This window comes from Lagenorhynchus albirostris, chromosome 18, assembly GCF_949774975.1.
Source record: "Lagenorhynchus albirostris chromosome 18, mLagAlb1.1, whole genome shotgun sequence".
NCBI classification, from domain to species: domain Eukaryota; kingdom Metazoa; phylum Chordata; class Mammalia; order Artiodactyla; family Delphinidae; genus Lagenorhynchus; species Lagenorhynchus albirostris.
The window spans coordinates 27090401-27117846 of record NC_083112.1 but is presented as its reverse complement, the minus strand read 5'-3'; the positions used below and the strand labels follow the sequence as shown (position 1 = coordinate 27117846).

The 27446-nt window shown below is 33.5% G+C and overlaps 1 non-coding gene across 1 annotated transcript; it reads left to right on the top strand.

Annotated features, from left to right (window-relative positions):
- The first annotated feature begins 19423 nt into the window (after positions 1-19423).
- On the top strand, positions 19424-19529 carry LOC132509057 (U6 spliceosomal RNA). The gene has a single exon (XR_009536877.1). It is a non-coding gene; the product is annotated as a U6 spliceosomal RNA (small nuclear RNA).
- The last annotated feature ends 7917 nt before the right edge of the window (positions 19530-27446 follow it).

Here is a 27446-nt window from a genome sequence, read left to right as displayed (position 1 = left end):
ATATGTGACTTGAAAATCACGTATATGGTTTCAACACATGAACGTAAGCATGATTTATTTTTGATGCCTCATGATATTCAATAAATGTTATTTAATGAGTTCTTGATATACAAATAACCCCACAGTGGGACTGAGTCAGATTTTACCAACTGCTGTAATAAAGAGACAATCAGGGATGTACTTTGCTAGGTAAGACCAGCAGATTTGTTATTTTTTTCACCATTATGGGTATTTATAAATGGTCTGAAATAGCTAGTCCATTTTCCTATTCTATACACTTCCTTGTTCAGGATAAATGTTAAAGAAACCATCTGAGTCCTAGAATCTAAACTAGTTTGTGAAAATTATTCATTATGCATTAAAAATTGTTGCCTCCTTAATATTAAAATTTTAATTTTCATAGCTCTTTAGCAAAAACAAAGCTCAAATATAAAGTCCCCACATACTCGATTTTCTAAAAATGGCTAACAGTATACGTTCAAGCAAAAATGATCAATTTCATGTTTAAAACAATGGAAGCATTTAAACAGGGAGGCAGAAGGATTGCGATGATTAATCTTATGTGACAATTTTATTGGGGCACAGGGTTGGTGCACTGAGAAAACATTATTTGGGGGTGTGTCTGTGAGGGTGTTTCTGACTGAGTAAAGCAAAGTGCCTTCCTCAGTGGGGGTGATTATCATCCTCTCCATTTAAGACCTCAATAAAACAAACAAACAAAGCAAACAAACAACACCAACAAAATATATATATATATACAATTCGTTCTGTTTCTCTGGAAAACCCTGACTAATACATGGATTGCCTTTGTTTTTTAGAGTAGTATATCAGACAACTCTTCTATTGGAAAGAGTAGAGACTACACTAAAAAATCAATTAGAAGTTGATTACAAAAATACTTTTGTTATATAATAAGGACTATGACCTTTCCATAGGTCAGGAAAGGAGATAAAATGTTCAAAAGACAGTTATTAGGTATATTAAATAAAATTATAGAAATCAAATTGGCATATATAAAAAGTTACCATAAGAGAGAATTTTCAAGAACGAGGCAGTGGTGAGAAGTATAAAAATGCAATGTATAAGTCCTAGATCCTGAGAACTGGAAATCGCCACTGGGGATGATCATTGATGGAGATAGATATGAGACTGTAAAAGTTAAATTAGGATAAACATTGACAAGATTAATAAAAATAGTGACATTTATTATTTTACACATAAGGAGGTAAGGCTCAGAGAGGCTTTTTTGTTGTTGTTGTTGTTCTTGGGTTTTTCATTTGTTAGTTTGTTTGTTTGTTCTTACTGGCTTAAGCTCATACAGCATGTAAGGACTGAGATAATATTGCTTCCTGAACTTATGACTCATAATTTATAGCCATTATACTAATAAAGTGTGTCAAATGTTAAAAGCAAGGCATGAGCATCCTAAACATTTCAGATATAAAACTTGCTAAAACTTAACTTTGGTATGATAATTATAAAGTGAGTATGGGATGACAAAATTTACTTGGGAATCAGCTGGCCAGTAGATCTAAAAGACATTTTAAGGAATATTATAATTATATAAAATAACAATGTCTATTATTGAGTTATAATTGTAGAAGGCAGAGAAACTATGGTACCAAACAAATTAACTTCTCATGCAGAAACAAGACATTTTAGTAGCAATACATATATGTGCAACCATGAAACGAAACAAGATTAATTTCAGAAAATAATAGATCCTGAACATGCAAAAATACAATCTTCAATTGCATATACAATAGAAAAAATGTTAGACAAGGATCTTTGATTTCCTGTTTTTAGACAAAGATAATTATAATACAAAGGGCATTAAGCTATAGTCACATAATAATCATAATTCTACGGATAGTAAGTAATATGCACATTGTGAGTTAGAGTATACAACATTTTTTACTTACAATTTAAAAATACCTTGCAAGTTATGACTAACAGATTTGTTATGTTTTTTCACCATTGTACAAATATTAAAAAAAAATACCTCAAAGGGTTAAAGTAATTTTTCTCAGTTTACATAGCTATTATGTTCTTAGGACTTATGGTTCCAAATCCTTTATGTTTATGTCACAAACATATAGAAGTGAATGAACACACTGAGACATAATTCAAATAGCCACTTGGATGTAATGTAATCTTTTGGACAAGTCTTTAGGTATAACTGAATCACTAATATATACATTCTTTGATTACCTTTAGTTACTTTAATAAGGTTTTATGCACAGAGTTCAAGCTTATATTTTGATGTAACCTTTTCAGAGATAACTTTATTTTCAATTTTAAAGTTTCTTTTTTTCCTTGCTGACATTATACAATTCTCTAAGTTTATTTCAAAATTTCATTCAATGAGTAATCATCCATGTTTCATCAAATGCATACAGTGAGGTAATTGTGGTGTGTGTGGGTGTTTGTAATTGGTGTACTTAATATATGGCTTTCCAGAACCCTTTTATTGAATTATCTGGAGCATACATTTTATCATCCTCAATTGGTATTTATAACATGCTCAAATGCCTATAATATATACTAAATAAAATTTTATAAAGTCATTAAATGTTTTCTAAAGGGTGATTCCAATGATTTTGTATATAAACACCCACCACTAATACACCAAAAATGCACATGTATATGCTGATTTTTATTCTATTATTTTTTTTTTTAGCTCACTGATTTGGAAGGAGGACTTATAGCTGGCTATCAGCATCCTCCTCACTGAACAATGCTGTTGACTCTGCATCCACCTCTGTGTATTCTATATGGCTAGAACAGCAAATCCAGGTAATGGAGCCTGTGATAATGTAAGAAACAAGCTTCAGCTGAGCAAGCATCTACCTGAATTGGGCATAAATAGTTACGGTTTTCTCAGAGACATTGCTGCTTTGGAGAGGATGTTTCAGAAGTTGTGTGCTTTGGGTCCCAAACTAGTAGAACTAAGGTTTAAAAAAATGAGTGGTCCATCTTATCAAAAAGTATCTGTAATGTGTGTATTTCTCCTTTGAATACTCAGTGTATACAGTTTATAATTGGTTTGCTGTGTTCTCAGAGCAGTGATATAAGTGACTAAAACAAATGGTGGGAAGAAAAATTATTGTTGCCTATTATTATCTATAAAACTAAATATGTATTTTCTACTGTATACATTATGCAATTGTCTACAGCTTTTTATTTTTAATGCTATTAGTTGTGCCTAAGGAAACACAGAACTATTCATCCGAAACCAAGCTGTTTTTTACTTAACTTATATACTTAATAACCTTTATAGAAAGACAGTTGTAGCTTCAGCAATTTTATGGCTTGAGATCAGCATACAAGTTGAAATTTATAGTCAATGACAGTTGCTAATCTTCACTTGTAATGTTATATTTGTCTGCTTCCCTTGTGAAAATATTTAGTTAACTCTACTTTTACTCAAGCATTTATTTTATATGTAACTTTTATGCAGAGAAAGTTAAATTGTTTGTTAATAAAGTTTGAGTAAAAGTACAGTTAAAACTATCCTTATTGACACAGACATAGAGAATGGACTTGAGGACATGGGGAGTGGGAAGGGTAAGCTGGGACAAAGTGAGAGAGTGGCGCGGACATATATACACTACCAAATGTAAAATATATAGCTAGTTGGAAGCAACCGCGTAGCACAGGGTGATCAGCTCGGTGTTTTGTGACCACCTAGAGGGGTGGGATAGGGAGGGCGGGAGGGAGACGCAAGAAAGAGGAGATATGGGGATATATGTATATGTATAGTTGATTCACTTTTTATAAAGCAGAAACTAACACACCATCGTAAAGTAATTATACTCCAATAAAGATGTTAAAAAAATTATCCTTATTTTATGCTCTCACCACTGAATGTTCTCCATTAAAAATATTAAACTTATATGCTCACAGTCATGTGTTCATTTGAATGGGGAAATTAATAGCTCATATGTGGCTAAACTGGAGAATTAATTTTGATACATCATACTCCAAATAAATGTTGAAAACAAAAAAATAATGGTTACATATAGGAAAATACTAAAGATTTACACTATTCCCATTTACACCTTGTGTCATTTCATAATTTGACTAATTCTCTCATCCCCATACTTATAAATTTCAGTTTGCAACATGGAATATGTTTTCCCATGGGCAAAGCAACAAGTGAAAAATAGGTATTTGAGCTTCTGAAAGTAAAATGCTGTCACATTCTTAGACCTTAATATAATTAGGTTCCCATTATCTTGGTAGACTCTTTTGGTGGCAAGCGTTAATGGTATGAGTATGATGGCAATTCAAATATGCAGAACAGAGAAGAAGAAACTAAGATTTGTTGTGTGTCCCACATATGTCAGGCACTCTGCAAGCTGGAAATTTTAGATAATAACAACAATAAGAGCATTCATACATAACACTTATATACATATTTCAAAGAGTCAGTTGTTTTATAATTATTTATTTATTCATTTCTCACAATAATCTCTGGTATAGGTGTACTTTTATTTAGGTATTAGATTATGCCATATCAAATTAATCACTAATCTCAGACTTTTAACGTAGACTGAGTTTATTTCTGTCTTAGGGTCCATATCCAAAGTAAGTCTGAGGCTGATTGTGTGTGGAAAGGGTTGCCTTCGACACAGTCACTCAAAATCAAAGCTGTCATAGCTGCTCCCAGCTATTCATTGACCCCAAAGTGACAGACATTACTTGTGCCCACATCCCTTTGACCAGACCTTGTCTCAGAGAACTACAAAACAAAGGATAGGAAAATAAAAGGCAATCAAAGAATATTTGATTAAACACCACTCTTTGGCAGTGCGTCTTTCTGATGTGCAAACTATTTGATGCTACTTAGTTCCATGTTCCATAACCACGCATTTCTTTGGGGCCATGCACATTTATTATCACTTTTCCTGCTTGAGGTAAACAGACAAAGGATTTTTTTAGCCAGGATTGTAGTCTCTTTGACAGTAGAATGAATGCAGATCTCTGCACGGGATCAGATTTCCAAGTGGAAGACTACAATGGGAAACTCCTTTATCAATAGAGGTTTTTTTTTAAATTTGTTTGTTTGCTTTTAAGCAAGAAATTTTAAAGCCACACCCTTAACCTGATCTGTGCTATAAGAGTTAGTTTTAATTTTTTGTTATTATTTAAAGGAATATTCCATTTCAACACCTAATGTTTAGGTTCTCAAAGTAATTAGATTCTCTAACACTGCAAGTGTCCACATTTCTGAAACCTATCCCTTTTCTTTTTATCAAGCTGGAAAACTAGCTCATCTCTTTCTTACAACACCTTGCCAAACACAGGCAATTAGAACTAACACAAACCATAATGCCTTGTTCTCCAACCTCTTCTTACCTTAGTCACAAAAACAAAAAAACAAAACATCTCTCCTATAATTTTAAATGACAGTTTAACCAAATAATTTGGAGCTGTATAACAATATTTTTCAGCCTCCAACCTTAGTTTCTTTGTTGTCTGCTCCCAGATGCTAAGCCAATACCACAGTCTATGTTTTTGTTTGGCAAATACTCTACAGCAATTTCAGTTGTGTATAGTAACATAGATGGTGTTTCAGCTGTTGTTATCTTCTAACAATCAGACACTATATTTTTAGTCTCCTGGTCTGGTGCCTTTCTTTGTCCACTCTTGAAATGCTGGTGATCTCTTTGGTTTCATCATCATCTTGACTCTCTTCTTACTGAACATACTTTTTGTGTCCACAAATGAAATGTTTGGCAAGCATTATGATTTTTGCCACAATAGCTACTACTCTCATCCCATTTTACAGATAGGAAAACTGAGGGACAGTGTTACTAAATTACTAGCCCAGAATCACACACTCAATAAAGAGTGACTCTCCAGAGTATGTGATAATAATTTTAACACTATTAATTCATTTAATTCTCACAACTCTGTCCTTAGGTATTTTTTATTTCTCATTTTACACATGACAACACTCAGTTCCAGCTAAGTGTCAAAGACAGAATTGAAATCTAAGTATGCATACTTTTTGACCCTCTAACAGATCCTTCAACCTTAGCATTTCAAAAACTGGAACCAGAAAATATATTCTCCTTCCTAAAATCTGCTGTTCTCCCTGTATTCTCTGGCCAAGTTAACCATTATCCATAGAGCTGACAAAACTGTACTCACCCTGTAGCTTTTAGTTCATCTCCTTTTCTAGTTTAGACCCTTATCTCCTGTTCCACTTGGACGATGATAGTTGCATTTCACAGGTTTACCTGTTTACAGTCTCTTCCAACTCCCATCCATCCTTTATATTCCTGGATGTTATATTTCTAAGATAAAGATTTGATATACTATTTCCCTTTTATTAAAAGAAAAAAAAAGGATAGCGCCTTGCTGCCCTTTGCTACAGAATAAACTTTAACTTTTAGCCAAATTAATGGGAGTGTATAGTTGCCCTCAACAGAGATGGAGAAGGCTAGCGTTGGAAGAAGTTTCAGGAAGAAAGATCAGTTTGGGGCACTATAGCATGTGTCTTAGACATCAACATAGAGCTGTCAGGAGACATCAAAATAGAGCTGTAAAGTCAGCATTTGTATGTATAAATTTCAAGGCATTATAATATAGATTTTGTTGAAATCTATGTAAACAAATTAAATCACCAAGGGAAAGAGTACTGAGAAAGAATGACTAGTGAAGTAAGGAGAAAACTAAGAGAAATGGCATCCTGGAAGACAAGTGAAATAAGTATATCAAAGAGGAGGACAAGACTAACTTTTTCAAATACTCCTGGTAGGTCACACAAGATACTCATTTAGAATTGAAACTTGAATTTAGCATCTTGAATAGAAATTCTGGCAAACTGATGGGCTCTAAAACTTGATTGAAATGGGTATAAGAGAGAATTGGAGGAGAGAAATTGGAGACAGTGAGTATAACAACCATTTTGAGGTGGAATTTCAATGCAAAAAAAAGGAATCAAGAAATGGTGTTGTAGCTCCTATGGGAAGGCAAGTTAGGTATTCTTTTTAAGAAAGAAATACATAAAAGATGGAAGCTTTGTATTGATGGTAACAAATTGTCTGAGAGAGAAACACTTGATGATGTGTAAGGAATAATGACTAGGAGAGAATTGATGGAGTTGTGTCTTTGAGACAGGTAAGAGGATATGGAATCTTGTACCCCAAATAGGAGATTGACTCTAAATAGAAGCCTGGAAATTTTATCACTGGTAAAAGAGAAGAGGCAGAATGTGTCTGCAGATACTGCAGGCTGGTAGGAATTGTAGCTAGTGTCTGTGGATGTCCCTTTCTGATAATTTTTATTTGCCAATGAAATAGGAAGTAATTTTATTAACTTTAGTTAAGGTAAGGAAGGAAATTGACAAGTGCATGGGAACTTATAAGTAAAATTACAATATGAAAGAAACATGAATACTTAATTCTTGCCAATATGTTTAGATCATGGATGATGTGTCAACAAATTTTGGATACTCAGCCTATCTGAATACCTAAGATATATTAGAGTAATGATAATAATAGCTGCAATAATGCTGAAATAATAATAGTTTACATTTCTTAGGTTCTTATTATTTACCAGGCACTACTCAAAGTGTTATATATGGATTAGCTAATTTAATCTTCAAATAAAACCTAAGAGTTAGATGATATATTATCCCATTTTACAAATGAAAATATCAAGATATTAAAAATGACATTTAAAAAAAAAATGACATTTTACCCAAGGTGACACATTTAAGAAAAGAAACTGGTGAAATGAAAAAAGAAATTATCTCATGTGTTAATACATTTCATAAGGACTCCAAGAAAACTGAGAGACTTATTAAGTCAGTGTTAAAGTATCAGTCATTTTGGTAAGTCAGAGTATGATATTTTGGAAAAGGATTTGAGGACCTACCCAATGCTTTATAAGTGACCATTTATTTAAGCTCCTCTTAAGGATAGGTCTATATCTATAAACAAGCATAGTTGTCCTTGTGGTCAGATATCCCTCCTAAAACCAAGTCTTCAAACATTGTCTGAAACCATCTAACAAAGAAAAATTCCACATGTTCCTTGAGGTTAGGATGTGTTCCTTAGAACCTTTTATCTCTCCAGCAACTTGCAAATAATAGGAATTTGTTGTTGATGCCAATTATAAGGAGGATGATTTCATGGCTTTTTAAATTAACATCTCTATATGCAGATAACAATCACCTTGAAAGACTGATTGCTAATGTTCAAATTGCCTTTTGTGCAAAACTGACAAATTTTAGACTAAATTGCTGTTGGCTATGTTTTCAAAAAGGTAGATCTTAGTAATGACACTTAATTTTTCTTTTTTGAACAAATGAATGAGTTTCAAGACTGTTTCTACAAAGACAGAGCACTATATAAATTCCACATGAAAGCAAGCCCTAATTTAAAAAATAATACCCTAATGATACCTAATTACTTCCTTGAGAATAAGCAGCAACCTAATTAGTCACCTTTATCTTCATATGCACCTGGAATTGCTATTGTGAATAAAGCATACAAAGCACAGTACATTTTAACAATAATTCTCTGCACTGGAGGAAAGTGAGAAGGTTGGGTTAAGCAGGCATGGTAATTTATGACAAATCATTAGAATTTATAATGGTATTTGATTCATTTTTTGGAGGGGATTGATCAAATAATTTATAGAGTTTGGAAAAATTCCCGTTGCCAGTTACACAGAATTATTTTAGAGCTAAACTTAAAGCATTTCTTATAAAGCTAGATAAAATGCAGTTTCAAGAGACAGTGTATCTGTGTATATCAGACATTTCTCTGCCATAGCAAATGGCAACTATTAACTCCACACTTTGAGATTTTATCCAGAAAGAACTTGGAAATATCTTCTCAGTTAGATAATGTCTTCTCAGAAATGGGTTGTGGACAGGACAGATTAACCAAGCTGACAACCACTCAGATGAGTTCCTGGAGGTGAGCCTTTGCAGACAGAAAAGAAAATAAAAGTTCTCATGTCTTCACCACTGCCACAGTGAATGGCTTAAAAATCAGTTTGAAAGATGTTATAAATAAATAAATAAATATTTTTTAAAGAATCAGTTTGTACCATCTTGTATAAAATTTGAAGTGAGAAAGGCAAGGCATATTCTTTCCTTGGGCACTGCAGAAGAGTTAGCCCTTACCTTTATTGTTAATAATGTAAATCTTTAGAAATATTTGAAGTGGCCATTCAAGCCAAGTGAAAACAATTCTACTTCATGGTAAATTGCAAATAAGTTTCCATGGAAGGTGAAGACAATCTTCCTGATTACTACTGGACTTTTATGAGTATGAATTTTTTATATTCTTTGGCTTTTCTGAGAAGTTACTTTTAGAGAAACTTTATTTGTCATCAATTTCTTTGTTGCAAATTACCACAAATTTAGCAACTTAAGGCAACAGGCTTTATAAGCACACAGTCCCTGTGAGACAGGACTCTGGAAATTTGCTTAGCTGATTCCCATACTAAGGGTCTCATAGGCTGTCATCAGAGTTAGCCAAGGCAGGGTCCTCATCTGGAGGCTCCACTACAAAAGGATCTGCTTCCAAACGCCTAGTTCTTGGGCAAAATTCATTTCCTTGGAGTTGTAGGACTGAGAGCATTAGTGTTTTGCTGGCTGGAGGCTAGAGGCCAGCCTCAGCTCCTAGAGGCTGTCCAAAGTTTTTGCAGTTGTTTGCCATGTGGGATTCCCCAACCTGACCATGAACTTCACCAAGTTGACCAGAAGAGTCTCTGAGACAAATGGGCTAGCAAAACAGAGTCTTAAATAACAGAGCATAATCACAGGAGTGACATTCCATCACTCTTGCTCTATTATACAGTGTTAGAGGAAAGTCACAGGTCCTCCCTCAATTAAGGGGAGGAGAGTATACATGGACATGAAGACCACGTGGCAGAGGTCTTGGGGGTGGGCACCCTAGAAACTGTTCAGTCTTTTCACCTGTTTATCATGGAGCTTTGTTTCCTCTGTTCCAGCAAGTGTATTCTTGTAAATTCTTAAGTGCAACTACTGAATTAAGACTTTTGCTTAGAAGGAGTTTTTTTGTTTTGTTTTGTTTTGTTTTGTTTTTTAACCATGTCTGCACTCCTCATTTCTCAACTTTCTGTGATGACTTATACTCCACTGTCTTCCAGTCTCCTACCTTTTTCACTAGGACCATGAGTTTTTCAAATTCTCAGCAGCTGTGTATAGTCAAGATAAGTAAGAGTCTGGGAGGTCCAGTTCCCAGGCAGAGCCCTTAGGCCTGAATCAGTCTCTTAATGATGATGATCAGATTGCTCTTTCCCCTTACATTCATTTTAGTGTAACCTCTGCTAACCACAACTCTTTAGACTACTGAATTTCTCCTCCCTTTAGTAACTAGGGAGAGAATAGCTTTTGAAATTCCATCCTTAGATTCTTGGATCCTTGGATCAGCTATCCACAAAATGTCTTCATTGTTAAGAATTTGCCCCAAACCCCTGGATTCCACCCCTCCCACACACACGTTTGAATGGTTAAAATTAATTAGCTTTCTAAACAATTTGATGTTCAAAATTTTACACCTGCCTTTGCACCTGGCATCTAAGGAGGTCCCGCTCAAAGAAAATTTTCTCTTCTCTCCAAATAAACCACAAATGGCAGGAAATTCATTTGGTAAACTATAGCTTTAAAAGTATACAGAACGATTATTTTCTGAATTTTTTCTGATTACTAAGATTATTTTGACTTTTAGAAAAAAGGTATATCAGGATTAGTTCAGTTGTTATGAAGATCATTTATAACAAGAATTGCTTAGTAGTCTATTCCAGATATCTATCTTCAGACCACATTCTATGCTTCCAAGCAGCACTGCACTTCATTCTGAAAAACATATTCATCCCACCTTCTCAGAAAAAAAAAGTCTCATTTCTATCTTTATTCACAACATGACCCTTTGGGTCTTCAACAATTGGTTACTAACTTCACACTCACCTCCACTAATGTTCTTCTCTCCCCGCTTCCCACCTGAGCAGGTTCTCTAGCCATCTACTGGATACATCTAAAGCATTCTTTTGATTTTAGAAGTTGATTCTAGTCTTTTATATCATTTCTTGTCTCTGATTTTCTACGATAATAACCAGATTAAATTTTTCTAATGATTATAAAATTTCCATTATGAGTTTCATCTTTACGTGGAAACTATTTAATTCCAATATCTTTAAATAATTGTAAGCAGATTCCTCTTTTCAAAGGCTATGTATTAAAATTAATATTTTTTTCTTTTAAAAAAAATTTGGTTGTGCTATCAGTTACTGAAAGAGGGATTATGGATTTGTCTATTTCTCCCTTTATTTCTCTTGAGTTTTGTTTTATATATTTGGAGGCTACATTATTATTTGCATGCAAATTTAGAATTGTAACTTTTTGATAAACTGATCTTTTTTTGTTTTCACTGGGATCAGTTCTCTTTGCATTGATTTTTTTCCCTTAAACTCTACATTTGTTGATATTAATGCAACTACACCAGATTACTTTTGGTTAGTACTTGCATGGAATAACTTTTTCTATCTTTTACTTTCCTCATTTCTGCATCCTTATATTGGACAGGTCTCTCTTGTAAGCAGCATATGATTTTTTTTTTTTAAATCCAGTGTGTTAGTGTTTGTCTTTCAATTGGAGTATTTACTCTGCTTACATTTAATATAGTTGCTCATATATTCAGCATCTTAATGCTCGTTTTCTATTTGTCCCTCTTATTTTCTGTTACTTTTCTCTCCTTTCTTACCTTTTCTGGCCAACCTGAAATTACATACCCAGCAAAATATATCCTTTGAATATTTTAAAATATTATTATTTTACCTTCTGGGAGAAATAGCTCGAACTCTACTTATTTGCAGAGCACATGTAAAATCAAGTCCATCAGCTCCCTCTGCTATATTTTCATTTTGCTATGTCATTCTGTTACTGACCAGGGTTCCTGGTCTCCTTAATCAATAGAAATTTATCAGAGGCCAGACAAGAAATTCAGGCAAGGCTTGACTGAGGCTCCTGCTGCAGCAAGAGGGAGCAAAACCAAGTAACAGTTTCCCTTGCTTGCTCCCTGAGCGGGGTGGCAAGCTGGTTCCTTCTATGGGGTGAGGGTAAGGGTGGGACCAGGGGTTGGACCGGGGAGGTGATGTAGGTGCTCTCCCCACCGTCTTGATGGTGTTGTGTGCAGGGTGCGTGTGTAGTACCATGCTTTTGCTCCCGGCTCCTCAGAAGTGGCAGTTGGAGTTTTGGTCTTTTTGTATCCTGTTGTTCATGATTTGTCCCAACTGTGCATGAACACAGTTATTTTTAGTCCCTTATAGTTTCTTTTTGTTTTTTATAACATGTTATTGGAGTATAATTGCTTTATAATGTTGTGTTAGTTTCAGCTGCATAACAAAGCGAATCAGCTATACATATACATATATCCCCATATCTCCTCCTTCTTGCGTCTCCCTCCCACCTTCCCTATCCCACCCCTCTAGGTGGTCACAAAGCACCGAGCTGATCTCCCTGTGCTATGCGGCTGCTTCCCACTAGCTATCTATTTTATATTTGGTAGTGTATATATGTCCATGCCATTCTCTCCCTTTGTCCCAGCTTACCCTTCCCCCTCCCTGTGTCCTCAAGTCCATTCTCTACGTGTGGGTCTTTATTCCTGTCCTGCCCCTAGGTTCATCAGAACCATTTTTTTTTTCGATTCCCTATATATGTGTTAGCATACAGTATTTTTTTTTCTCTTTCTAACTTCACTTTGTATAACAGACTCTAGGTCCATCCATCTCACTACAAATAACTCAATTTCAATTATTTTTATGGCTGAGTAATACGCCACTGTATATATGTGCCACATCTTCTTTATCCATTTATCTGTTGATGGACACTTAGGTTGCTTCCATGTCCTGGCTATTGTAAATAGAGCTGCAGTGAACATTGTGGTACATGACTCCTTTTGAATTATGATTTTCTAAGGATATATGCCCAGTAGTGGGATTGCTGGGTAGTATGGTAGTTCTATTTTTAGTCTTTTAAGGAACCTCCATACTGTTATCTATAGTGGCTGTATCAATTTACATTCCCACCAACAGTGCAAGAGTGTTCCCTTTTCTCCACACTCTCTCCAGCATTTATTCTTTGTAGATTTTTTGGTGATGGCCATTCTGACCGTTGTGAGGTGATACCTCGTAGTTTTGATTTGCATTTCTCTAATGATTAGTGATGTTGAGCATCCTTTCATGTGTTTGTTGGAGCCTGTGGAGCCTAATTTTCCATAGTATTAAAGTAACATACTGTGTTCAATTATTATGTTAATCACGGGTATTTCTTGGTAAAATACTGTGTTTCAAACATAGTTTTGCTGAGGACAACCACCATTATACACTGGGATTAAGAGAATTAAAGGTACAATAATATAACACCAAATATAGTTCTCTAATATATTTTTCAAAGTCTTAAGTTTTGAAAATAAAGTTCCCGTTATTTATTGGCATTTCAAAATTTGGCTCTAGTATGTTTTCTACAGCTTCTGAGGCAAGAAGAACCACCCAATTCACATGAATTTATTATTTCTTGATATTGTTACTTAGAGGATTTTCAAAATCAGTTCTAAAATTGTCTGAACAAAGAATTTTTTATTTCTTTTTCTTTTTTTGTTTTTTTTTGGTTAAATCAGACTATGTTTCTCAGGGTATAATTTTATGAGTTTGAAATGTGTCTTTGTGGTAATCTCCCAATTGGCACACAGTACAAAAATTGGAGATTTATTTATGATTTTAAAAAATCTGTTAATAGCTTTATGGAAGTACAATTAACATTCAAATAATTATGCATGTTTAAATTATATAATTAGGTAAACTTTGACGCATTTATGCACTTGTAAAAACATCAACATAATCAAAATTGTGAATATGTTCTTCATCCCCAAAAGTTTTTTTACACTCTTATGTAATCTCGCTATTCTGCCCTTTTGACCTACTCTCTCCTCTCTCCCCCAGGCAACCAATGTTCTGCTTTGGATCACTGTAGATTAATATACATATACTGAATTCTTTAAGTAAATTCTAAGGTATGTACATTTTTTTTTTGTCTAGCTCCTTCCACTCAACATAATAATTTTGAGGTTTATCTATGTTGTTGAATTCATCAATAGTTCATTCCTTTTAATAGCTGATTAGTTTTCCATTGTATGGATATACCACAATGTTCTTAGCACTTTACTTCCTGATGGACACTTGGGTTGTTTCCAGTTTAGTGATATTACAAATCAAACAGCTGTAAATAGTTGCATATGTGTCTTGATATGGATATAAGTTCTCTCTCTCTTTTTTATTTTTGGCCCCACTGTGCAGTATGTGGGATTTCAGTTCCCTGACCAGGGATCAAACCCACACCCCCTGCAGTGGAATCATGGAATCTTAAACACTGGACTGCTAGGGAAGTCCCTTTTTAAAATTTACTTTTATTTTTTGGTATAAGCTCTCCTTTGTCTTAGGTAAATACCTAAGAATGGAAAGACTGGACCCTATGTTCATGCTATTTACCTTTTTAAGAAACTATAAAGTTGATTGTCCAAGTGACTGTGCCATATTGCATTCCCACATGCAATTTAGAGAGCTCAAGTTGTACCATATCCTAATCAACACTTGGTATGGTCAACATTTTCATTTTGGCCATTCTAATAGGTATGCTTTATCACACTATGGTTTTCATTTGCATTTCTCTAACGACTCATCATGTTGCTTGTTTTATTTTTTAATGTCTTCATTTGGAAAAAGAATATCATCTTTGGTAAAGTGTCTTCCAAACTTTGGCTCATTTTTTATTAGGTTATTTTCTTTCTTATTGTTACATTTTAGGAGCTCTTTATGCATTCTATATATAAATCCTTTATCAGATATATGATTTGCAAATAATTTCTCCCCATTATGGTTTGTCTTTTCCTGTCTTAGCAGTATCTTTCTTAATTTTGATAACATCAAATTAATGGACTTATGTCTTTTATGGATTTTATTTTTAGTATATTTATGAAATTTTTGCATTACCAAGGTCAAAAAATGTTCTTCTATGTATTATTTAGAAGTTTTATAGTTTTGTGAAACACATTATGTTTAAAGTCCATTTTGAGTTAATTTTTGTATGTGGAAAAAAGCATGGGTTCAAGTTCATTTTGTGCAATTGTTCCAAAAAATTTGTTGAAAAGATTTACAGATTCTCCACTGAATTGTCTTTGCATCTTTATTTAAAATCAATTGAATATATGTAAGTGGGCCTTTATTGGCCCTTTCTATTCTAGTTCAGTGATCCTTGACATAAATATTATTCAGGTGTTTTTACTGAAGTTTTCCAATACGTCTTAGTGTTAGGCGACATGTCTTTCAAGTTTGTTCTTCTTTTTTCAAACTTGTTATTACTACTCTACGTCTTTGATTTATATATCAGTTTTAGAATCATCTTGTCAATATCTAATAACAAAAAACCTGCTGAGATTTCGATAGAAATCACATGGAAGTTATAGATCAATTTAGGGAGAATTGCCATTTTAGCTGTATTGAGCCTTCTAAGCCCTAAAAAAAGTAAAATTCTCCACTTATTCAGGTCTTCTTTAATGCCTTTCAGCACTGATTTGAGTGTACAAGTGTTGCATATCTTTAGTTGGATTTATTCCTAATATTCCAAACTTTTGATAGTATTGTATTTTAATTTTAATTTCTTTATTTTTTGTGTATAGAAATATAATCGATATTTCTATAATAAACTGGCACACTACAAAAATGCTAAACGTAACTTCTTTGTTTTGAGTTATTTCTTTCTTTATTTTTTAGATTCAGCAGATTTTTCTACTTAGAAAATCATGCAAATTCTAAATCCCTTCACTTTTCCAGTCTCCGGTCTCCACCTCCTCAACTCAGAAAGTTCACTAGTCTGTGCCCTTCTATTCCCTTCCTGTGTTGTTCCTGGAATATTTCTCTGCTTAGTAACATGGGACAACAGAAAATTATCTTGTCTGTTTCACTTCTCTCAGAAAATACTGTCCTTTTTGCATAATATTTAAAGTCATCTTGAGAATTGTTGTTTCATATATTTTACCCAGTTTCTTAGTTGTTTGAAGGAAGATAAATCTGTCCCCTGTTATTCCAGTCTGGCCCGAAGCAGAAATATGTAGTGTGTCTCAATCTATACAAGTATCCACCTCTTGTCCTCACATTTTTTTTATTAAAATATGATTCACATACCATAAAATCCATTGTTTCAAAGTATACAGTTGAATGATTTTTAGAATATTCACTTAATTGTTCAATAACCACCACTATCTAATTCCAGAACATTTTATCAACTCACAAAAGAAACCCTGCCAAACCTTAATCTACTTTCTGTCTCTATGGAGTTTTCTATACTGGCCACTTCATGTAGATAAAATTATGCACTATGTGGCCTTTGCCTCTGACTTCTTTCAATAAGCAGAATATTTTCAAGGTTTATCAATGCTATAGGATGAATTGGTAACTTAATTTTATGGCTAAATAATGTTGTGTTTTATGGATATATCACATTTTATTTATTCTTTAATCAATTGATGGATATTTAGGTGGTTTAGACTTTTTGGTTATTACAAGTAATGCTGCTGTTAACATTCATGTTCATATTTTTGGGTTGATATGAGTTTTCAGTTAGTTTGAATATATGCCTGGGAGGGTAACTGCTGAATCATATGTTTAATTTTGGATAAACTGCCAAAATATTTTACAAATGACCTTGTTTTCCCTCTGCATTGCAGCCTAAAATCTTCCTTCCCTCAGTAAGCTGGAGCCAAGTTTTGTAGCAAACAATAACACAGGGTTCACATGGCTATATACAGATGGCACTCCACAGTGTGCGTGGAAATAGAAGAAAAAAGAAAACAGTAGCACTAAATAAATTTCAGATTTTTGTAAAAAATGGAAAATCTTTGCCATCACAAAGTAGAGCATACTCTGGCATCACACTGCTTTACCTTGGTACTCAGGTGGAGAAAAGCAATGTGAACACTTAGGTGGTGAGTTTAGTTTGTAATAATATTCTTCTCTAGAGACAAAGAAACTAATAAAATGTCTTCTTTGTAAAGTACATGAAAGCTTCTCTGTGGTAAAATGATTCAATTGGGCCTATAGTTAGGAGAGTAGATTTTAAGTGTCCTCACCAATAAATAAATAGTAACTACCTGAGGTGATAGATATGTCATTTAGCTATATTATGGTAATCATTTCATATGTATACATCAAAAGATCATGTTGTACGTCATAAATATATGAATCTTCCTCAACTTATCAACTTATGATGGGGTTACCTACCAATAAACCCATCATAAATTGAAAAGATCATATGGTGAAAATGCATTTAATACACCTAACCTACCAAACATCATAACTTAGCCTAATTGACCTTAAACATGCTCAGAATACTTACATTAGCCTAAAGTTGGGAAAAATCATCTAATACAAAGCCTATTTTATAATAAATTGTTAAATATCTCATGTAATTTATTGAATTCTGCACTCAAAGTGAAAACAGGATGGTTGTATGGATACAGAATTGTAAGTGTATTGGTTGTTCACCCTTGTGATCACCTGCCTGATTGGGAGGTGCCACTGCTCAGCTGTGACTCTGTGCCTACTGCATTTCATTAGTCGGGATATTCAAAATTTGAAGTACACTTTTCACTGAATGCATGTTACTTTTGCACCATTGTAAATTGGAAAAATTTTGAGTGGGACCATTCTAAGTCAGGGACTGTCTGTATAAAATTTTTATTTAACAATCATACCTCAATGAAACTGGATAAATAGGGGGGTGGGCCTAGAACCTCTTGTTGCAAGAAATCAAGGCACTTTTAAAAATGCCTAAGTTAAGCCTTTGAAAAGGAAAAGAAAATCTCATTGACTTAATTGTGATTAAAAAAACAGTGATAATACTATTTTGTTGAAAGAAGTTGAGTAAATTAAAAGAATCATACAACATTGACATTGACAGTGAAACTCCTTCAAATAGAAAAAGTGCTAAAAAGTGGTGGTAAAACATATATAATTTTCCCAAAATTTCGTCAATAATGCTATATGTTGATCAGTGCAGGTCTGTGAGTCTTATGTTGAAGTTAATCTAATTATAAACCATGGGTTAGCTTTTCATTTTACTCCAACATAATATCTGGAAGAACATATGTGTTTGTAGAATGTTAAATTGTTAGAATATTCAGAAGGAAAATATTTGTTCTTGAAGAGGGAAAGGGATCCATGTTATATTGTTGAAATAGAATGTGAAATTCAGTGGATTCAAGGTAATTTCAGGGAATTCCCCTGGTTTGCAAAGAAATGGAAAATGCTGAAAAATTTTCAGAATTAAAAGGAATGAGCTAACACAAGAATAGAGTAAGAGTTTATTGAAGCAGAGTTAAGATCTCAGTAAAGGTAGAAACTGCTTGTCTATTCCCTTAATAAGAAGTCCCCCTTTATGCTAATAGCATTGTAATGGGACAACCCATGTGCAATGGAAAAATGCATTCATTCTAGGGGCACTCATTTGGTTTGGATAGCCTCACATTCAGGAATGGTTCAAGGAGAAAATGGGAGAGGTTATGACATTAAAAATAAATAAATAAATAAAAGGGAAAAATGCCTTGAGGAAAATATATTGAATTATAATAAAAAATAATCTAACGTCACCAATACACTAAAAGGAATTTGGGGGTATGTTGTATATATCGGTCAGAACCTTTGCAAGTATAAATCATTTGATTGTGTGTCCACATTTCAATCACTTGTTTGTACTTCATTATCTCCATATTTTGCTTTGGAAAGAGTAGGAGCCTATGCCAACAACACAGAGTATTTTGCATTGGAAATCTCCAAATCTAACCATTATGGCATGAATTCCTTGAATGCAGATACCAATTTTGTACAGTTGCTTATGGTATGCATAATGCTGCACAAGGCAATGTACTAAGTGTATTATTTTACACATAGGAAGTGCAAAATAATAATTTCAGAAGGATAAACAAATAGATAAATTTTCAGGACATTTAAATTTTACATGCAGAACACTGAATTTCAAACTAACTCAATTAACATTAATATACATACTATCACATTTTATAATCAGAAAAACTAATTAAAATAATGCATTGTAGCTTGAATCAAAAATATATCTTCTTCCAAGTTACCATATCATTTTGAGCATAGAGTTTGCCAATGTCATATTCGAAGCACTTTAAAGATCAATTTTTCTCTTTTTTTTTTCCAAAATACAATATATAGAATTTTACATTGAAGGGAAAAAAAATAGCTGACACATAGGGGAAAGAAATGATTGACTTTCCCCACCCAATGTCTGTTTGGATGGGCAGAGAGAAGCATGACATTACTGGAAAGGTGATGACATCTAAAATGATGTATCAGAGTACTTGCTTTGGCAGCACATATACTAAATTTGGACCGATACAGAGAAGATTAGCATGGTCCCTGCACAGGATGACATGCAAATTCATGAAGCGTTCCATATTTTGAAAGCAGTTCAAAGAGGAAAGATTATAGCAATACGAGTCTACCTCAAGAAACAAGAAAAATCTCAAATAATCTAACTTTACACTAAAGAAACTAGAGAAAGAAAAACAAAAAAAACCCCAAAGTTATTAGAAGGAAAGAAATCATAAAGACCAGAGCAGAAATAAATGAAACAGAAACAAAGAAAACATAGCAAAGGTCAATAAAACTAAAAGTTGCTTCTTTGAGAAGATAAACAAAATTGAGAAACCTTTACCAGACTCATCAAAAAAAAAAAAAAAAAAGAGAGAGAGGACTCAAATCAAAATTAGAAAAGAAAATGGAGAAGTTACAACAGACACTGCAGAAATACAAAGCATCCTAAGAGACTACTACAAGCAACTCTATGCCAATAAAATGGACAACCTGGAAGAAACAGAGAAATTTTTAGAAAGGTATAACCTTACAAGACTGAACCAGGAAGAAACAGAAAATATGAACAAACAAATCACAAGTAATGAAATTGAAACTGTGATTAAAAATCTTCCAACAAACAAAAGTCCAGGACCAGATGGCTTCACAGGTGAATTTTATCAAGTATTTGGAGAAGAACTAACACTGATCCTTCTCAAACTCTTCAGAAAATTGTAGAGGAAGGAACACTCCCAAACTCATTCTATGAGGCCACAATCAATCTGATACCAAAACCAGACAAAGATACTACAGAAAAAGAAAATTACAGACCAATATCACTGATGAATATAGATGCAAAAATCTTCAACAAAATACTAGCAAACAGAATCCAACAACACGGTAAAAGGATCATACACCATGATCAAGTGGGGTTTATCCCAGGGATGCAAGGATTCTTCAATATATGTAAATCAATCAATGTGATACACCATATTAACAAATTGAAGGATAAAAACCATATGATCATCTCAATAGATGTAGAAAAAGCTTCTGACAAATTTCAACACCCATTTATGATAAAAACTCTTCAAAAAGTGGGCATAGAGGGAACCTACCTCAACATAATAAAGGGCATATATGACAAACCCACAGCAAACATCATTCTTAATGGTGAAAAACTGAAAGTATTTCCTCTAAAATCAGGAACAAGACAAGGATGTCCACTCTCACCACTATTATTCAACATTGCTTTGGAAGTCCTAGCCAAGGCAATCAGAGAAGAAAAAGAAGTAAAAGGAATACAATTTGGAAAAGAAGAAATAAAATTGTCACTGTTTGCAGATGACATGATACTATACATAGAGAATCCTAAAGGTGCCACCAGAAAACTACTAGAGCTAATCAATGAATTTGGTAAAGTTGCAGGATACAAAATTAATGCACAGAAATCTCTGGCATTCCTATACACTAATGATGAAAAATCTGAAAGAGAAATTACGTAAACACTTCCATTTACCATTGCAACAAAAAGAATAAAATATCTAGGAATAAACGTACCGAAGGAGACAAAAGACCTGCATGCAGAAAACTATAAGACAATAATGAAAGAAATTAAAGATGATAAAAACAGGTGGAGAGATATACCATGTTCCTGGATTGGAAGAATCAGTATTGTGAAAATGACTAAACTACCCAAAGCAATCTACAGATTCAGTACAATCCCTGTTCAAATTACCAATGGCATTATTTTACAGAACTAGAACAAAAAAAAAATCTTAAAATTTGCGTGGAGACACAAAAGACCCTGAATAACAAAAACCATGTTGATGAAAGAAAATGGAGCTGGAGGAATCCGACTCCCTGACTTCAGAGTACACTACAAAGCTACAGTAATCAAGACAGTATGATACTGGCACAAAAACAGAAATATTGATCAATGGAACAAGATAGAAAGTCCAGACATAAATCCATGCACCTGTGGTCAACTAATCTATGACAAAGGAGGCAAGGATATACAATGGAGAAAAGACAGTGTCTTCAATAAGTGGTGCTGGGAAAACTGGACAGCTACATGTAAAAGAATGAAATTCGAACACTCCCTAACACCATACACAAAAATAAACTCAAAATGGATTAGAGACCTAAATGTAAGACTGGACACTGTAAAACTCTTAGGGGAAAACATAGGAAGAACACTGTTTGACATAAATCACAGCAAGATCTTTTTTGATCCACCTCTTAGAGTAATGGAAATAAAAAGAAAAATAAACAAACAAAAATAATGAAACTTAAAAGCATTTGCAAAGCAAAGGAAAATACAAACAAGACAAAAAGACAAAACTCAGAATGGGAGAAAATATTTACAAACAAATCAAGAGACAAAGGATTAATATCAAAAATATATTAACAGCTCTTGCAGCTCAATATTAAAAAAACAAATAACCCAATCCAAAAATGGGCAGAAGACCTAAATAGATATTTCTCCAAAGAATACATACGGAAGGCCACAAAGTACCTGAAAAGCTGCTCAACATCAGTAATTATTAGAGAAATGCAAATCAAAACTACAATGAGGTATCACCTCACACCAGTTAGAATGGGCATCATCAGAAAATCTACAAACAACAAATGCTGGAGAGAGTGTGGAGAAAAGGGAACCCTCTTGCACTGTTGGTGAGAATGTAAATTGATACAGCTACTATGGAGAACAGTATGGAGGTTCCTTAATAAACTAAAAATAGAATTACCATATGATCCAGCAATCCCACTACTGGGCATATACCCAGAGAAAACCATAATTCAAAAAGACACATGGACCCCAGTGTTCATTGCAGCACTATTTACAATAGCCAGGTCATGGAAGCAACCTAAATGCCCATCAGCAGACAAATGGATAAAGATATGGTACATATATACAATGGAATATTTCTCAGGCATAAAAAGGAACAAAATGGAGTCATTTGTAGAGACGTGGATGGATCTAGAGACTGCCATACAGAATGAAGTAAGTCAGAAATAGAAAAACAAATGTCGTATATTAATGCATATATGTGGAACTTAGAAAAATGGTACAGATGAACCGGTTTGCAGGGCAGAAATAGAGACACAGATGTAGAGAACAAACGTATGGACACCAAGTGGGGAAAGCGGTGGGGGTGGGTGGTGGTGATGTGATGAATTGGGAGATTGGGATTGACTTATATACACTAATATGTATGAAATGGATAACTAATAAGAACCTGTTGTATAAAAAATAAATAAAATAAAATTCAAAAATTCAAAAATAAAATGATGTGTTACAGTGTTAAAACAAATGAGAAATGAATATGTGATTCAATTTTCTTCTAAATACATGCAATAAAATGTTTTATTTTAATATATTTCATTGCTTGTATAATTCATTTATTGTTTCTTTTTCATTTTTTCTTTCTTTTTCTTTTTTAGTATCACTACTTTGTGCTCTCTATATTAAATCATAACCATAGCAATACCTTAGAGATATCTCACAGATGGATAGGAAATTTCTAACAATGCAAGGCAACTTAAAAAGGAAATAACAGAATAGGCCATGACCATGACTGTCACAGCCTATGTTGCCCACGGCGTTGTCCTGCCATCTCAAGAAACTTCTGCTTATAGGAGCAGAGCTACTCAGGGAAGGCCGTGGTATCAATCTTCTCATTTAACTTTAATGTTACTGTCCCATAACTTCTGCTTTGTAAAACATATTTTAGGGTTGACTCAGCTATGTTTATAATATTAGCAGATGTGAAGGTAAATATGTGGACTAGGAAATTAGCCCTACAAATTATTTGAGAAACAAGAAAGAATTAAGGTTTCAGATCATGGCAGTTTTTCATAATAAATTTACATTCTGTGATAAAAGTGTAGTCTGAAGAACCAAGAAGAAAATAACTCCATTAGACAGTTTCATTTTGAATAGGGATTCCACATAATTATAGTAGAATATATAACCTCATTTGAGTATAACTGATTACAAGTACTCACGCTGATGGGAATCAGGAATATTGTGTTAATCATGGTAATTCTTTTCTAACTCACTGATGGTTACTCACTTATCTATCAGGAACAGTCTTTAGATCTGCTAATCACTTTCCTTTTATCTTTTTTTTAATGGAAGTATAATTGGCTTACAATGTTATACCAGTTTCAGGTGTACAACACAGAGATTTGATATTTTTGTATATTACAAAATGACCACAACAATGTCTAGTTATCATTTGTCACCCAAGGATATTAACATATTATTGAATATATTCTCTATGCAGTACATTAAATCTCTGTGACTTATTTCTTTCATAACTGAAATAATCTCCCTCTCCTAGTTCAGTCATCTACCCATTCTCCTCTCCTCTGGCAACCACCTGTTTGTCTGCTGCATCTATGAGTCTGCTTCAATTTTGTTATGTTTGTTCATTTGTTTTGGTTTTTAGATTCCACATATAAGTCAAATCATATGGTAATTGTTTTTCTCTATATGACTTATTTCACTTAGTGTAATATCCTCTAGGACCAGACATGTTGCTGCAAATGGAAAGATTTCATTTTTCATAGCTCAATAATGTTCCATTGTGTGTGCCTGTGTGTGTGTAATATATATGTGTGTGTGTACATATATACATATATAAATATATCACATATATATGTATATGTAGATATGTGTGTTTATATGTATGTATGTATATATGTGTGTGTGTGTGTGTGTGTGTGTGTTATGTATATGTATATACACATCACATCTTCTTTAGCCATTCATCTGTTGGTGGACACTTAGGATGCTTCCATATCTTGGCTATTGTAAATAATGCTGCAATGAACCTATATAGATAGGGGTGCAAATATCATTTCAAGTTACTATTTTTGTTTTCTTTGGAGAAAATCCTAGAAGTGGAATTGTTGAATCATATGGTTGTTCTATTTTTAAATTTTTGAGGAGCCTCCATACTATTTTCCATTGTGCCTGCCCCAATTTACATTCTCACCATATATGCACAAATGTCCTCCTTTCTCCACATCCTTGCCAACACTTCTTTGTTGTCTTTGTGATAATAGTCATTCTGACAGATATGAGGTGATATCTCACTGTTGTTTTGATTTGCATTTACCTGAGTGTTGGTGAAGTTGAGCATTTTTTCATGTGTCCATTGGTTCTGTGTATGTCTTATTTGGAAAAAATGTCTATTCATGTCTTCTGCCCATGTATTAATTGAGGTGTTTGGTCTTTTTGATATTGAGTTGTTTGAGTTCTTCGTATGTTTTAGATATTAGCATATTATCAGGTATATCTTTTGCAGATACATTCTTCTGTTCAGTAGGCTGCCATTTCCTTTAGTTGACAGTTTCCTTCATTGTACAAAAACTGTTTAGTTTGATGTACTCCCATTTGTTTTTGCAGATGAAGTTTATATAGATAGGTGTAAATTAGTAAAACATGTGTTAGAAACCCCAGATAAAAGGTAAGAGTGGAGATTAGGATTTTTTTAAATTATTTAACAAATATGTATTGAGTTCATTCTGTGTTCAGACACTGTTATAGGCACTGGAGATATGTTAAATGATGTCTGCCCTCATAGAGATTACATTCAAGTAAGTCATGACAACCGTATAGTTCCCTTGCTTATGAATTTAGATAATAATTGTTCTTGTGGTTGGAAACTATAAGATTTTATTAGTTTCTAACAACATATTTATATTTAAGGTATTCACAAGAAGAAACAATATTTTGTTAGGCTATCAGTCTATTGACTGGTAACATATATTTATTTGAGCAGTATAATGGTAGCAAGCCCAGTAACGATATTTATTTTTGCCAAACATTTCTCATTCTGTTTAATTCTAAGAATAATTAAAAATTCTCAAATGAAATAAAGAATTAGGGAACAAACCTAAGTTCATATTCATATGTAGTTGTGGTTAATTCCTAAGTTTTTCTTTAACTGTTAAAATCTAAGTCAAAATCAAGATTAGGATTTATTTTTCAGTATCTACCAGTAGAGGTGCATTAATTTTGCTTAATTTTAGTTATTTTCAGGGAAATGAATTTAGTCTTCGAAAGAGGAAAGCATACCACAGGTAACATTTTCCACTGACTAGAGTCAATGTTTCTTTATGGCCAACCAAATATTTTATTATTATTTTCTATATTTTCATTGCTTAGCTCTTAAAGTATGTTATTGGCAGTGGTTGATCTATTTTCACCATATATTATGGTCCTGCAAGGTTTTCTTTCAGTTTTTCTGGTTATTATTTTCATAATCAGTCTCAAGTTTTCTTCCAAGAAAAATATGCATATTCATTTATTTTACTCTCAATTTCAAAACAAATGAAAAATAGGAAAAGACAATTTTGTAATAAAGCACAATTGTTGCTCTTTTCTGATGACAATGTAATCCTAGGAAAGGTTAAGCTTTACTCTAACTAAATGCAAGAGTTTATTCAGATCCAGCACATGCACATATATTATGAAGATATGTAAAATATTTGTCAAAATGTATTTTCATGCTTGACTTTCATCGCCTCTGCTCTCAGCTACAGTTCACCATTACTTATTGTTCTTGCAGGTCCATTTGAGATATATTTTGACAATCAGTCAAACTTATTGGTTTACAAAAGTCTGCTTTCTTAATGTGGGTAAGATAATAATGCAGAAGGATGATACACTCAGCTTTGTGGCACACAAAGCATAGTATTGCACGAGATTAATAATCTGGGGACTAATAATTGGGAGATATAAAGCAGTAATTAATAATCATGAATTGATACTCTAGTTCAGATTAGTTTACCTAATTACCATCCGTTAGAATCTGAACAAATGGACCATGTGACAGATGAACTTCTATAGGGATAGAAGGGGGAAATTTTTTAAATCAGCTAGAGGACAGCATAAATCCCTGAAAATCTGAGTTGAGAATATTAAGAAATCTGAATATGGAAACCATGACATGGGAAATGATAGAATATGAAGGCAAGTTTCACCTGCTTAAAAAATTGATCTGGATTAAGTTTAATTTGTATGGTTTGACAGGCAGTGCAAGTGCCTGTTTGCTGATCATATTCTTAGGCATAACTGTCAAAAAATTTGATCAAAGAAAAATGGAAAGGGGCAAACATTTCTAGAACTTTCCTTTGAAATAATGACCCCCTTTCCTTTTCTCATTAATTTTAAACCATCACCACCACAAAGAAGCAGAGACTCCATTTATCTGTAGTCTGGTGGCTGGTAATTTATATTTCTCTGTAGGTTCATCAATTTTAAGCCTTTGCAGTAAACAAAGGACCTCTGCTTGACTTTAGTAGATAGTCTTGACATATATTAAGTTACTCCAATTACCAAAAGAAGGTATTCTGACAATATCTTCACTCCTACAAATACCTTTCCTATATTCTCACCTAGCAATGCACCCAGTAGGTATTAAAGCTATTTATTCAAACAGCGACTGAATTAAAAGAATATGTTAAATGTGGCACAAAAGTTTGAGTTTATGTAATTCCGTTTGAAAAAAAAGTAACAATAGCCATTTAAGAAGTCTAGATAGTATTTACTTGATCCAGAAATTCCATTACTGGACATTTGTTTTCCAGATACACTTGTACATGTGTGCAAAGACAAATCTAGTAGGATGCACAATCGAATTTCTTGTAATACCAAAAGATTAAAACACATTGTAAATGTCCTTCAATAAGAGACAACAAGAGACAGGTTAAAAACATGTTACAGCCACAAAATAGAAACCGTGCGGCCATTTAAAAGAAATATGTTTATATTACAGTGTGTATACATGTGTGTGTAAGTGTGTGTACACACACACTCATATATATATATAATCTATATATGTATCATGTTTATTTATGTGTATATAGTACAGATATATACCATACACATATATTTATTGTACATGTGATAACATATATACAACACACACAAATATGAAAAGATCTCTAAGATATGTAAAGTTTAAAATAGAACATAGGGCTTCCCTGGTGGTGCAGTGGTTGAGAATCTGCCT